This window comes from Ranitomeya imitator, chromosome 2 (assembly GCF_032444005.1).
Source record: "Ranitomeya imitator isolate aRanImi1 chromosome 2, aRanImi1.pri, whole genome shotgun sequence".
NCBI classification, from domain to species: domain Eukaryota; kingdom Metazoa; phylum Chordata; class Amphibia; order Anura; family Dendrobatidae; genus Ranitomeya; species Ranitomeya imitator.
Window position 1 is genome coordinate 160,440,880 of NC_091283.1, and position 13,396 is coordinate 160,454,275.

The 13,396-nt window shown below is 42.6% G+C and overlaps 1 protein-coding gene across 2 annotated transcripts in view; it reads left to right on the forward strand.

Annotated features, from left to right (window-relative positions):
* TRAF2 (TNF receptor associated factor 2) overlaps window positions 1-13,396 on the forward strand; it is a 136,803-nt gene that overhangs the window by 37,631 nt on the left and 85,776 nt on the right. The window contains exon 2 of one of the 2 annotated variants that reach the window (XM_069747656.1): window positions 10,818-10,835. The exons of the other annotated variant lie outside the window; for it this stretch is intronic. The gene's annotated coding sequence lies outside the window, so the exon portion shown is untranslated. The remainder of the gene's footprint in view (window positions 1-10,817; window positions 10,836-13,396) is intronic. 2 annotated transcript variants of the gene reach the window in all.

Genomic DNA, 13,396 nt, shown 5'->3' on the forward strand with positions numbered 1-13,396 from the left:
TATGTCACAAATAGCAACGATATCGTTAACAATATCGTTATGTGTGAAGGTACCTTTATGCACATGAAGTTATACTAAGGTAACAAATCTCCAGTTAGTGATTCATGGGTTACCTTATATAGCAGCGATTAGGGAGTAATCCAGTGTTCGATCTCCAGATAGTCCCGGAGAAGGGAGGGGGTTTCGCAGAAGCGTTAATGGTTGGAGTTCAGGAAGTCTTCTGGAGCACTGTCCCGGCCGGTGACAGATGCCCTCTTGCTTCTCTGGTAGGCAGGGCCAGCTCCAGGTTTTTGAGGGCCCTGGGCGAAACAGTCTCACTGGGCCCCCCCCTTTAACACAGCCCGCGCTGTTGTGAGAGGCAATTCAGTATCACAATGGACATGGAGGTCAGAGCACATACAGTGATCTGACAATAACCTAAAATAATAGAACGAGCTCTGAGACGTGGGAACTCTGCAGACCGCAATCCCTGATCCTCTTCAAACACAACTAGAGGCAGCCGTGGATTGCGCCTAACGCTACCTATGCAACTCGGCACAGCCTGAGAAACTAACTAGCCTGAAGATAGGAAAAATAAGCCTACCTTGCCTCAGAGAAATACCCCAAAGGAAAAGGCAGCCCCCCACATATAATGACTGTGAGTAAGATGAAAAGACAAACGTAGGGATGAAACAGATTCAGCAAAGCGAGGCCCGATATTCTAGACAGAACGAGGATAGGAAAGATAACTTTGCGGTCTACACAAAACCCTAAAGAAAACCACGCAAAGGGGCAAAAAGACCCTCCGTACCGAACTAACGGCACGGAGGTACACCCTTTGGGTCCCAGAGCTTCCAGCAAAACAAATAGACAAGCTGGACAGAAAAAATAGCAACAAATAGCAAAGAAGCACTTAGCTATGCAGAGCAGCAGGCCACAGGAATGATCCAGAGAAACACAAGTCCAACACTGGAACATTGACAGGAAGCCTGAATCAAAGCATTAGGTGGGGTTAAGTAGAGAAGCACCTAACGACCTCACCAGATCACCTGAGGGAGGAAACTCAGAAGCAGCAGTACCAGTTTCCTCCACAAACGGAAGCTCCCAGAGAGAATCAGCCGAAGTACCACTTGTGACCACAGGAGGGAGCTCTGCCACAGAATTCACAACACCGCGCAGTATATAACACAGCCCGCGCAGTGTATAACGCAGCCCGCGCAGTGTATAGCGCAGCCCGCGCAGTGTATAGCGCAGCCCGCGCAGTGTATAGCGCAGCCCGCGCAGTGTATAGCGCAGCCCGCGCAGTGTATAGCGCAGCCCGCGCAGTGTATAGCGCAGCCCGCGCAGTGTATAGCGCAGCCCGCGCAGTGTATAGCGCAGCCCGCGCAGTGTATAGCGCAGCCCGCGCAGTGTATAGCGCAGCCCGCGCAGTGTATAGCGCAGCCCGCGCAGTGTATAGCGCAGCCCGCGCAGTGTATAGCGCAGCCCGCGCAGTGTATAGCGCAGCCCGCGCAGTGTATAGCACAGCCCCGTGATAAGGTTCACAAACTCTGAATGAAGCAATACAACTTGGCAGGATGCACGCAGCAGGCGCAGGCATGCAGTCAGCAGGCTGCATCCCATTCCCCCCCCTTTCCGCCGCCCGCAATGCGCAGCGTTGGGACCGTCATCGAAGACGAGTCACTCACTTACTGCTTCACGCGGCGCCGTCCGTCGCCCTCGTTGTGGACACAGGGAGAGGGTGCACCGTTCACCGACCGTGCAGCTGCTGCTCTTCTTCTCCTGCTTGGCGCTGCCACTGCTGGACCTGTGGCTGTGGTGGACTTGGAATGGAACTAAACGAATGCAGGAAGATCTTCTGCTGTGACTGTGTGAGGAGCTCTTCTTGCCGGCTCTTAGGATGACGAGGGCGGCGACCGGAAGTGACAGGACAGATGACCCGGCGTCGCCCAGAAGTGACTCTCTGTATTGTATATCCATGGTGAGGGGCCGGCGGAGGTGACTGGTGAGTATTGCAGGCAGTTGCGCAGCGCCAGGCGCCAGCGAAACCACAGTCGGAGCTCTGTGCTGTCTGCTGCCGAGGCGCCGCCGCCCGCTTGGCGCCAGCATGAGAGATTTGATTGACTGAGTCTGAGTCAGTCACACACAGCAGGGTCCAGGATGTAGTTACACTACCATAAATGGGCCCCCCCATCTCGCCAGGGCCCCGGCACTTGCCCGGGTGCTGACACCGACCCTGCTGGTAGGCCCTTGCGCAAGCATGGAGCGCTCGTGGTAGAAGCCGGCAGCGCGCGGTGAGCGTGCAGGATCTAGCGTCACGTCAGAAAATACCGTGACCAGGCACGTGACAATGTACAGAGCTCTATGTGGACTAATTCCTAAGTCTTTCGGAATGCTCAAATTCCTTCGTCAGGAATGGTCCATTGATTGACGGAGCTGTCTTTTATCTTCAGAGTGTGTCATGTGACATAGAATTTAATCAGTGAAGGCTAAGAGTTCTACTTCACTTTTGAGATCTCTAGGTATTAGTGTCTAGTTCAAATATCAATCTATTCTCTGCAAGGGACATTTGTTTAACCCCTTTCTACCAACAGATGCACTATGCCGTTTGTGTGACCTGGGACCTAATTCCCATGGACGGGATTGTACGTCACCACCAATCAGCCGTGCTCACGGAGGAAGCGCGGCCGGGTGTCAGCTGATTATCACAGCAGACATCCGGCACTATGTGCCAGGAGCGGTCATGGACCGTTCCCGGCACTCTAACCCCAGAAACACTGCGATCAAACAAGATCGCAGCATTGCGGTGGCATAGGGAAGCATCGCGCAGGGAGGGGGCTCCCAATTTGTTTCCTTGGGACTCTCAGAACAACACAATGTGATTGCGTTGTTCCGAGGGTCTCCTCCCTGCGGGCCCCGGAACCAAGATGGCAGCGGGGTCTTTTTGGGTCCTGTAGGGAGGTGGTTTGTCAGTGCCTGCTGAGAGCAGGCATCGGCAAGCCTCCAGCACTGCCTGTCAGATCGCTGATCTGACACAGTGTTCTGCAAAGTGCCAGAGCAGTGATCTGACTTTATACAGTGGTGTCCCACACTGGGACAAAGTAAAAAAACAAACAAAATTAACGTGTAAAAATATTTTTACAAAAATTCCTAAATGGAAAAAAATGAATAAATATTTTTACAAAAAATACATTTCTTTATGTAAATAAAAAGAAAAAAACAATAAAATTAGACATATTTAGTATCGCCGCATCCGTAATGACACGACCTATAACACTGTTCCACTAGTTAACCCCTTCAGTGAAAATAAAATAAAAAACGAGGCAAAAAACAATGATTTATCATCATACCGCAGAACAAAAAGTGGAATAACACGCAATCAAAAAGACAGATATAATTAAGCATGGTATCGCTGAAAACATAATCTTGTCCCGCATAAAACAAGCAACCATACAGCATCATCAGCAAAAAAATAAAAAAGTTATAGCTCTCAGAATGAAGCGATGCAAAAATGCAAAACTAATAATTTTTTTAATATAAAATAGTTTTTATTGTATAAAAGCACCAAAACATAAAACAAATATAAATGAGGTATCGCTGTAATTGTACTAACCCGAAGAATAAAACTGCCTTATCAATTTCACCAAACGTGGAACGGTATAAAAGCCCCCCCGCAAAAGAAATTAATAAAGTGCTGTTTTTTGTTAATTCTGCCTCCCAAAAATTGTAATAAAAAGTGATAAAAAAAAGTTAGGTGCCCGAAAATGTTACCAATAAAAACATCAACTTGTCCTGCAAAAAACAAGACCTCAAATGACTCTGTGGGACAAAATATGGAAAAAATTATAGTTCTCAAAATGTGGTGATGCAAAAAGCGTCTTTTAGTGTGTGACAGCTGTCAAGCAAAACAACGCTATAAAACCCACTATAAATAGTAAATCAAACCCCCCTTTATAATCCCCCTTAGTTAGGGAGAAATAATAAAATAAAAAAGTATTTATTTCTATTTTCCCATTAGGGTTAGGGCTAGGGTTAAAGTTAGGGTTGGGGCTAAAGTTAGGGTTAGGGTTGGGGCTAAAGTTTGGGTTAGGGTTGTGGCTAGAGATGAGGTTAGGGTTTGGATTATGTTTATGGTTGGGAATAGTGTTGGGATTAGGGGTGTGATTAGGGTTAGGGGCCAGTTCGGGTTAGGGGTGTGTTCGGGTTGGAGTTAGAATTGGCGGTTTCAATGTTTAGGCACACCAGGAGCTCTCCAAACGCGACATCGCATCCGATCTCAATTCCAGCCAATTCTGCGTTGAAAAAGTAAAACTGTGCTCCTTCACTTCCGAGTTCTGCCATGCGCCCAGACAGTGGTTTACCCCCACATATAGGGTCTCAGCGTACTCAAGACAAATTGGACAAGTTTTTCGGTGCAATTTCTCCTGTTACCCTTGGGAAAATAAAAATTTGAGGGCTAAAAAAATCAAATTATTTTTTGTTTTCACAGCTCTGTGTTATAATCTTTAGTGAAGTGCTTGGGGGTTCATAGTTCTCACAACACATCTAGATAAGTTCCTTGGGGGATCTAGTTTCCAAAATAGGGTCACTTGTGGGGGTTTCTACTGTTTAGGCACATCAGTGGCTCTGCAAACGCAACATGACGCCAGCAGACCATTCCATCAAAGTTTGAGTTAAAAAACACCACTACTTCCCTTCCGAGACCCGACATGTTCCCAAACAGTAGTTTTCTCCCACATATGGGGTATCCGCGTACTCAGGACAAATTGCACAACAACTTTTGCTGTCTAATTTCTCCTGTTACTCTTGGGAAAATACAAAACTGGGGGCTAAAATATTTTTGTGGAAAAAATGATTTTTTATTTTCACGGCTCTGCGTTATAAACTCTAGTGAAACACTTGGGGGTTCAAAGTTCTCACAACACATCTAGGTAAGTTCCTTGGGGGGGTCTAGTTTCCAATATGGGGTCACTTGTGGGGGGGTTTCTACTGTTTAGGTAAATCAGTGGCTCTCCAAACACGACATGGCCTCCTATCTCAATTCCATCCAATTTTGCATTGAAAAGTCAAACTGCACTTCTTGCCTTCCGAGCTCTTCCATGCGCCCCAACAGTGGTTTACCCCACATATGGGGTATATGCTACTGAGGACAAAATGTACAACAACTGTTGGGGTCCAATTTATCCTGTTACCTTTGGTAAAATAAAACAAATTGGATCTGAAATTAAAAAAATTGAAAAAAAGTTAAATGTTCATTTTTTTTTTTAAACATTCCAAAAATTCCTGTGAAGCACCTGAAGGGTTAATAAACTTCTTGAATGTGGTTTTGAGCACCTTGAGGGGTGCAGTTTTTAGAATGGTGTCACACTTGGGTATTTTCTATCATATAGACCCCTCAAAGTGACTTCAAATGTGATATGGTCCCTAAAAAAATGGTTGGTGAACTTTTAGCCCTTATAACTTCCTAACAAAAAGATGTTGTTCCAAAATTGTGCTGATGTGGATAATGTTACTTATTATGTATTTTGTGTGATAAATCCGTATGATTTAAGGGCATGAAAATTTAAATTTGGAAAATTGCGAAATTTTCAAAAATTTTTGCCAAATTTATTTTTTTCACAAATAAACACAGGTAATATCAAAGAAATGTTACCACTAACATGAAGTACAATATGTCCCGAAAAAAGTATATCATAATCACTGGGATCCGTTGAAGCGTTCCAGAGTTATAACCTCATGAAGGGACAGTGGTCAGAATTGTAAAAATTGGCCCGGTCATTAACGTGCAAACCACCCTTGGGGGTAACGAAAGGGGTTAAATTGTTTCCCTGTCTGCAATGTTTTGCATGTCTTACACTTGCTGCAGGGGAAAAATCCTCTGCGGACTTGTAAGAAGTGTCAAAGGAGACTTATTGAGGGATTGGTGATTGTGGGGGCTATTAGATTGCCTAAATTTCTAGCTTTCTTGTAAATACATTTGGGATGAGCTGATAAACGATCTCCCTTTATTTTGTCTTCTTTTAGATGATCTACAATAACAAATTGTATTGTGGTACAGTGTTAGCCAGAAAAATCGATGTGAATACTTTTCTGCCCAATGATGACAGAAGTATTCTAGGAGTGATACCTTTATTGGCTAACCAGAAAATAATTAGTAATCTTGCTTGAAGAAGGAGCCTTTGTGCTCTGAAAGCTGCAAACATATTATTTTCTGGTTCGCCAATAAAGGTATCACTCCTAGAATACTTCTGTCATCATTGGGCAGAAAAATATTCACAACGTCTTCTTTTAGGACACTCCAATATATTTCCACTATATTCCTTAAAATATGGCAATTTGCATTGTATTGGAAAATGATAGGGATATCTTCCCTAATGTTAGGGTCTCTCATTTTTTTTTTACACAATTCCTATGGATGTTAATAAGACAGCTGGGGAGATGGCAACTGTCCATTTAAATGTAATTGTTACAATCAGTTGGTTTATGGTATGTTTGGGTCTGAATAGTTCCTTCCTCTACGAAAATGTTCAGATCCAGAAAATTAATTGATTCTGTACTCATGGTTGCCGTAAAGTTTTTTAAAAATATCATTTTTATTTATTTAATCAATAAAATCAGTTAAAAGTTTATGTCCACCTGACCAGATGAAAATTATATTGTCAATAAAACGATTCCAGAGGACCAGGTTCGCCCGTAGTTCACACCCAAAGAGTCAATACATACAGGCACATAGGAATTGTTCTAAGACCCACGACTTTAATAAAGAGGCTGATTTTCTGACACAGAAATTTATCAACAAAGGGTACGACAAACGTCAATTGATGCAAACAAAAGAACTAGTGGAAAACATACCGAGGATAAATTTACTCCAAAATAAAAAAAAATGAGACCCTAACATTAGGGAAGATATCCCTATCATTTTCCAATACAATCCAAATTGCCATATTTTAAGAAATCTAGTGGAAAAACATTGGAGTGTCCTAAAAGAAGACAAAATCATGGGAGATCGTTTTTCAGCTCATCCCAAATGTATTTACAAGAAAGCTATCACCAATCCCTCAATAAGTCTTCTTTCACGCTTCTTACAAGTCCGTAGAGGATTTTACCCCTGCTACAAGTGTAAAACATGCAAAACATTGCAAACCGGAAAACAATTTAATATTTCAAACGGAACCACAGAATTCACCATTAGGGATTGCATTGCATGCAATAATTCAGGAGTTATTTATTAATTAAAGTGCCCTTGCGGTAAACTTTGTGGGACGTACCAAGCGCCCACTTAATGTTAGAATCAGTGAGCACTTGCGCACTGGTCTCCAGATTGTTAAAAGGGACTGGAAAAAAGGAAAATACATTAAACAAATGTCCCTTGCAGAGAATAGATGGATATTTGAACTAGACACTCTAATACCTAGAGGTCTCAACAGAGAACTCTTAGCCTTCACTGATTAAATTCTATGTCACATGACACACTATGAAGATAAAAGACAGCTCCGTCAATCAATGAACCATCCCTGACGAAGGAATCCGAGCTTTCCAAAACACGTAGGAATTAGTCCACATAGAGCTCTGTACATTGTCACGTGCCTGGTCACATGATTTCTGATGTCACGCAAGGTCCTGCACGCTCACCGCGCGCTGCCGGCTTCTACCGCGAGTGCTCCATGCTTGCGGAAGGGCCTACCAGAGAAGCAAGAGGGCATCTGTCACCGGCCGGGACTCCAACCACTAACACTTCTGCGAAACCCTCTCCATCCTCCGGGACTATCTAGAGATCGAACACTGGATTACTCCCTAATCGCTGCTATATAAGGTAACCCATGAATCACTAACTGCAGCTTTGTTACCTTAGTATAACTTCATGTGCATAACTCTATGAATGAACTCTATGATTTTTATTTTCGAATATAATATACACCTGTTTTTATGGGATGTTTCATTCTCCAATTCTCTACATATATTTCATGTTCATTCCCCACCTATCAGGCTCAGGGAATATAATATACACCTGTTTATATGGGATATGTGTTCATTCTCCTATTCTCTACATATATTCCATGTTCATTCCTCACCTATCAGGCTCAGGGAATATAATATACACCTGTTTACATGGGATATGTGTTCATTCCTCTATTATCTACATATATTTCATGTTCATTCCCCACCTATCAGGCTCAGGGAATATAATATACACCTGTTTATATGGGATATGTGTTCATTCTCCTATTCTCTACATATATTCCATGTTCATTCCCCACCTATCAGGATCGGGGAATATAATATACACCTGTTTATATGGGATATGTGTTCATTCTCCTATTATCTACACATATTTCATGTTCATTCCCCACCTATCAGGCTCAGGCAATATAATATTCACCTACTTATATGGGATATGTGTTCATTCTCCTATTATCTACACATATTTCATGTTCATTCCCCACCTATCAGGCTCATGGAATATAATATACACCTATTTATATGGGATATGTGTTCATTCTCCTATTCTACACATATTTCATGTTCATTCCTGACCTATCAGGCTCAGGGAATATAATATACACCTGTTTATATGGGATATGTGTTCATTCTCCTATTATCTACATATATTTCATGTTCATTCCCCACCTATCAGGCTCAGGGAATATAATATACACCTATTTATATGGGATATGTGTTCATTCTCCTATTATCTACATATATTTCGTGTTCATTCCCCACCTATCAGGCTCAAGGAATATAATATACACCTGTTTATATGGGATATGTGTTCATTCCCCTATTCTCTACACATATTTCATCTTCATTCCCCACCTATAAAGCTCAGGGAATATAATATACACCTATTTATATGGGATATGTGTTCATTCTCCTATTATCTACACATATTTCATGTTCATTCCCCACCTATCTGGCTCAGGGAATATAATATACACCTATTTATATGGGATATGTGTTCATTCTCCTATTATCTACATATATTTCATGTTCATTCCCCACCTATCAGGCTCAGGGAATATAATATACCGTATATACCCGAGTATAAGCCGAGATTTTCAGCCCAAATTTTTGGGCTGAAAGTGCCCCCCTTGGCTTATACTCGAGTCACGGTAGCGGTGGGGTCGGCGGGTGAGGGGGAGAGGGCGCTGAGGTATACTTACCTAGTCCCAGCGATCCTCGCGCTGTCCCTGCCGTCCCACGGGCTTCGGCGCTGCAGCTTCTTCCTCTCTTCAGCGGTCACGTGGGACCGCTCATCAGAAAAATGAATAGGCGGCTCCACCTCCCATAGGGGCGGAGCCGCCTATTCATTTCTCTAATCAGCGGTGCTGGTGACCGCTGATAGAGAAAGAATCTGCGGCACCGAAGACAGCTGTGACTGGCAGGGACAGCGCGAGGATCGCCAGGACTAGGTGAGTATGTTATATTCACCTGTCCACGTTCCAGCCGCCGGGCGCCGATCCAGCTTCCCGGCGTCTATCTGCGCTCTGACTGTTCAGGTCAGAGGGCGCGATGACGCACTAGTGTGCGCGGCGCCCTCTGCCTGATTAGTCAGTGCAGAGAGACGCCGGGACCGGACGCTGGGAGCTGCAATCAGCGAGGTGAGTATGGCTTTTTTTTTTTATTGCAGCAGCAGCGGCCATGGCACAGACTTATACCGAGCATCTATGGGGCAATATGAACGCAGCAGAGCACAGTATGGGGCAGATATGGGGATATATGAACGCAGCAGAGCACAGTATGGGGCAGATATGGGGATATATGAACGCAGCAGAGCACAGTATGGGGCAGATATGGGGATATATGAACGCAGCTACTGATGTCTCAATTAATTTTACTTTTATTGGTATCTATTTTTATTTTTGAAATTCACCGGTAGTTGCTGCATTTCCACCCTAGGCTTATACTCGAGTCAATAAGTTTTCCCAGTTTTTTGTGGCAAAATTAGGGGAGGTCGGCTTATACTCGGGTCGGCTTATACTCGAGTATATACGGTACACCTATTTATATGGGATATGTGTTCATTCTCCTATTCTCTACATATGTCATGTTCATTCCCCACCTATCAGGCTCAGGGAATATAATATACACCTGTTTATATGGGATATGTGTTCATTCCCCTATTCTCTACACATATTTCATGTTCATTCCCCACCTATAAAGCTCAGGGAATAGAATATACACCTGTTTATATGGGATATGTGCTCATTCTCCTATTCTCTACATATATTTCATCTTCATTCCCCACCTATCAGGCACAGGGAATATAATATACACCTGTTTATATGGGATATGTGTTCATTCCTCTATTATCTACATATACTGTATTTCATGTTCATTCCCCACCTATCAGGCACAGGGAATATAATATACACCTGTTTATATGGGATATGTGTTCATTCCTCTATTATCTACTTATATTTCTTCTTCATTCCCCACCTATCAGGCTCAGGGAATATAATATACACCTGTTTATATGGGATATGTGTTCATTCTCCTATTCTCTACACATATTTCATGTTCATTCCCCACCTATAAAACTCAGGGAATATAATATATACCTTTTTTACGGGATCTATGTTGATTTCCTAATTTTTTTTACATATAATTTATGTTCAGTTCATATCCAAGATGCATAAGAAATCTATAACACCTCTCCATCTCTTTGGACCTATAAGTTATTATGTTCATTCTTTTTATTTATTCCTTTTCTTCATTCTTTTTAGTACGTCCCACGTTATCTGTACCAGCAGATGTCATGCTTTCACTTTCGCTTCTTCAGCATATGTGACTGAGTGTGCTCTTTCTTTTTCTTTTTCATTTGGGCTTGAAACCTACAGGAATTGCCTCATTGTAAGGTAAGTTATTTCCATGGATATTTGCTTGAGTAGAACTGTCTATACATGTGCTGTGTTGGATCAGGAGGGAGGTTCTGAGGACACGTTACCCTCAGGGCTGTGGTATATTGTAATTCTTGCAAGAATAGGGAATCATGCACTGTATAATTTAGGATAGAAATAAAACAATCTTTGCATAAATCAATAGGACAGATAAGTATACAGTTTGAAAATATGTTGTTAGATAACTTTACTCTGAACTTCCAATGTTGAGGCTTGTCTCAGCAGGGTACAGCTCACTAAATGCATCATATTTCTTAACAGTCTGTGAGGAGTGAGGGAGCATGTTTGTGCTGAACCATATTCCAGAACACACAAATATATATGTCCTCATCGATCCTGTTACTGTATTTCCGAATTTGAGATGTTCAAAAATAGTTTTTTCCCTTATGTTTTATGTATAGTGTATAAAAAGCAGCTAATTACTCCAAACATGAGCTAAGAGGAAAAACAAACATCAAGCATACTGAGACAACATATACTGGACTATTGATTTATGCAGTTTATTAAAAGTTTAGCTATGCTTTATGAAGTGCTTACCTTCTTTAATCCTGCTTTCCTGATCACTCCAGAACTTCTGAGATGAATGTAGGCTTTCCTTCCCTGTGTGTTTATTTTTTCCCCTTATTTGTAGAGGGGGAGCTTCACTACTTATCATAAAAATAAACAGCGGCACAGTCAGCTAAAAGTCTAGACCTTAGATCAGGAATAGGACATTTCATCACTTTCCCAAATTCTTGTAAAAGCAATATTCCCCACAAACTGCACTGAACTACTGTACTTATGGGCTCCGACTCCACAGCCCAGGTTACCCTCCACTCTATAGGGCTGCCCAGGACCTGTGTATTCGTGTGATAACTTTATAGCACTTCCTATCAGCCTGAGATGGTGTAATGCTCAGAGTAGGAGGATGTGGTCAGAGTTACATCCTGGTGAGAATCGTACACGGATGCCTCAGAGGATGCCAGTTCTCTTCACTGAAGAGGGATCATATATCCAGCTACACACTGGTTATTTCCCAGATCTTAGCCAGACACCAGTGTACTTATAGTGTGCAAAATTCACAGGGATTCCCTGTGAGAGGGAGTTCCGCTCCTGTGGGCTGTGTGCACACATTGCTTCTTGGTTGTGTTTTTTCTCTGCATTATATTTGTCACAAATCCTGAAAGAGTTTCCTGATGCCAGTAAAGTGAATGAGATTTCTGAAGTATCATGCACACACTGCTTTTTTGTTTCTTGCAGATTTACGTAAATCTGCAGGCAGCTTGTCAATTCTTTGTGTTTTTACCTTAGATTTTTCCCATGTTAATGAATGGGGAAAAATCTTCACCAAAAATGCATCTATTTTACACTGCTTTTTTCCTGCTAAGAGATGAACTGTTTGCACCAAATACGTGTGCATGGACCCTTAAATCCCTGTGGTTTGTTGTCTTTTATGAGAATTCCTATCTTCTAACAGTAAAATCATTGCTGTAAACCGCACATCTCCCAGTGTCTCTAGTATACAATCTGCAGAGGGACTGAATAATCATTAACTATCATTGGATCCTCCGTTTGCATCAGCCCCATGCAATAGGCCTTTAAAGGGGTTGTTCTGTTTAAAAGGTTCCCAAGTTCAGCGGCTCCACATCAGCCGGACCATTGAGATCTGAGATTGGCTGCAGCACTGTCAATGTAATATCATCATTGCAGCTGACCACAGCAGCGGTGAGAAGCAGGGAGGGCAAGAACTACTTTTGTTTTGCGTCCCTAAGCCTTTGGGGGAATAATCGGTGAAGCAGGACAACCCCTTCATATTAGCACAATTTTTGATTTGTTTATAATGTTTATCAGTGCAGGTTCTGCCAGAGTAAACCCACCGATACCCAACATAGTGGAGGATGTCTGCAGCCAATGGTAGCACTGATGTGAAGCTATATGATGATTGATCAGTGCAGACTGCGCTGTCCTGTGCCTACAGATGTTTGTGCACCCAGGCACTCGGCTGCCATGTGATTATTTCCCATCACACGCTAGACATCATGTAAGGACATACAGCAATGGGTGCACAGTCTAGGGAACAGGGTGCTGCATCGTGTATCAAAGAACATGCAGCATGAGGGAGAAAACATAAATACAGAATGAGGCGCACACATAGACTGCCGTCACACTAGCAGTATGTGGTCAGTATTTTACATCAGTATTTGTAAGCCAAAACCAGGAGTGGGTGATAAATGCAGAAGTGGTGCATATGTTTCTATTATACTTTTCCTCTAATTGTTCTACTCCTGGTTTTGGCTTACAAATACTGATGTAAAATACTGACCAAATACTGATAGTGTGACGGCAGCCACAAAGGTAAAACAACTTGTATTGGTGTTCAAACATTACTATGTATAAAATATCATTAAACAATCTAAACTGCCCACAGTCAGGTGCAGACATGGGACTTTATCATACTCTCTTAGGCTAGTTTCACGTTTGTGTCTGTGTGCAGCGTATCATCCGCAAACGCATGCAAAAACAAATGGTAAAGCAGCGTT